The sequence below is a fragment of the Rhagoletis pomonella genome, unplaced genomic scaffold (genome assembly GCF_013731165.1).
Source record: "Rhagoletis pomonella isolate Grant_MI unplaced genomic scaffold, Rhpom_1.0 Rhpom_scaffold_00009, whole genome shotgun sequence".
Classification (NCBI taxonomy): Eukaryota; Metazoa; Arthropoda; class Insecta; order Diptera; family Tephritidae; genus Rhagoletis; species Rhagoletis pomonella.
The window spans coordinates 27,226,207-27,228,515 of NW_023458563.1; positions in this window are offsets into that span (position 1 = coordinate 27,226,207).

Here is a 2,309-nt window from a genome sequence, read left to right on the forward strand (position 1 = left end):
AGTGAACCGGTTCGGGGAAAATTACACTCATGATAAGACTGAATGTTTTTTTAGTACTAAAAAATTAAAAAATTGGAACATTGTACATAATAAAAACTTTTCGTAGGGTCGTAAATCAAACATGCGCCTCTATATAACTACTCGCTCGAGGCGACAAACTTGAAAAACTTGAAAATTGGCAAAATTGTATATTCTTTTCGACTGACACTGCACCAGTTGACAGGACTTTCAGTTATATTTATTTATTTTTATTGCGGTGCAATAGTTACTTTTTGAGAATTTCATCGGGGCTGCAAATGTCGGATGTATCCTCCTGACTTTCATCTTCACAATCTAGCATCATGGTACAATCGTCGTTTAGACACCGTTTTTTTCCAAAGAATTCTTTATTCTCATTTCTTTGGTTGTTTCGGAATTTGGAGAAACTGTCACGTCATCAGCGTTTTTCGATTTTAGTTTTTGTAACTCATTTTTAATGCTTTCTTCTGTGACTGGTTCGATATACGTCTGTGCACTTGTACAATATTCCAGGGACCAAAAATTACCATATATCCAAATTAAACAAATTTGGTATCATATGAAAGAGGACTGAAATAGATTTTAAACAGAGATAACAAATGAAGGTTACCACCTCTATTTAAATTTTTTTATAACTTAATACTAAAGAAATTCATGTAAATACATACCTGACCCAATGTTTGTTCTATGGTAATTAATTAACATTTTTTATTGAAATATTTTTCAATGTGTGGCTTTCCTCGTTTCGACATTCCAGTTTGCTATTTCAGTCTTCTTTCATTGGATACCAAACTTGTTTAATTTGGATAAGCGGTTTGTTTATTATCCGGATAGTACGTTTATTTCGGATCAAAAAATATTTGGCCAAGTTTAACTCGTAAACAAAATAACTGTAATTTTCGGTCCCTTCAATATTCGCATTCGCAAAAGATCCGCATTGCTTTTTGCGAATGCGAATGTTAAAATTAATGCGGAAACCCCGCGGTTGCGAATGCGAATATTCGCAACAACCCTGAGTTGTATTATCGATTCGAACTTTGCCATTTCCGATCTCTAACAATTGCTTCGAGAACCGATCTTCAAATCGATTATTGTGCAATTGAACACGCATGTTTATGTGTAATGCCAATTTTTGCCATATATCGCCACAGAGGGGAGACATCAAGCATGCATTGATCTCATCTGCCGGTGTTGATCGTGGAATCACGGGCAATGTTTGTCGAAAGTCACCTGGCAATAATACCAAAGCACCACCAAAAAGCTGCTGATTTCCACGTAAATCCTGCATTGTGTTGATTCTTCAAAGTCCAAAATAGAAAGACCGAATATCAATGTACACCACCTATTCGATAATACGATTAAATGACAGATATGTTGTGTTGTGGTGACCTTAATTCCATTGGCTCTACAAATTCCTATTGAAAAACTTGCAGCCATGTTTATACTTGATTTAATTTATCCGAAGAAAAAATAAAAACAGCACATTATAGCAACAATTTTCCACTACGTTTTGAAACTTTTCGTACGAAATGATGCAACAAATTTGTTAAAAATTATTGAAATAAATTCAATTGATTATTATATTGATTTATTTGAGCTCAAGGCCGGGTTGAAATAAAACAATATGTTTTTGTTGTTTTTAAATCGTATATGTTTAAAAAACAATCAAGTACTACTGGAAAACTATGTTGCTGCCATGTTTATACTTGACTTAATTTATCCAAGGAAAAATAAACACAGCACATCATAGCAAGAATTTTTATACCCGAGCGCACTTGTGCACAAGGGTATTATAACTTTGTTCACATAACGGTTGTTTGTAACAGGCAAAACGAATCGAGATAGATATAGACAAATGTATACATAAATGATCAGAATGAAAAGAGAAATCGATTAAGCGGTGACTGTCTGTCCGTCCGTCCGTCCGTCCGTCCGTCCGTCCGTCCGTCCGTCCGTCCGTCTGTGCACACGATAACTCGAGTAAAAATTGAGATATCTTAACGAAACTTGGTACGTGAACTTCTTTTGGGCGTGGGACGGATGGTATTGAAAATGGGCGAAATCGGATAATAACCACGCCTACCTCCCATATAACGGTAATTTTAAGAAATACGAAAACTGCGATATTTTAGTAACTACTGAAGATAATTCACTCAAAATTGATACTTACAATGAGTTTCAGACGGAAAACATGAATATTATAAATTTTTGGAAAATGGGCGTAGCCACGCCCACTTATGGTTACATGTGTATATCTTGGTAACCGCTGCACCAATTTCTTCCAAACTTGG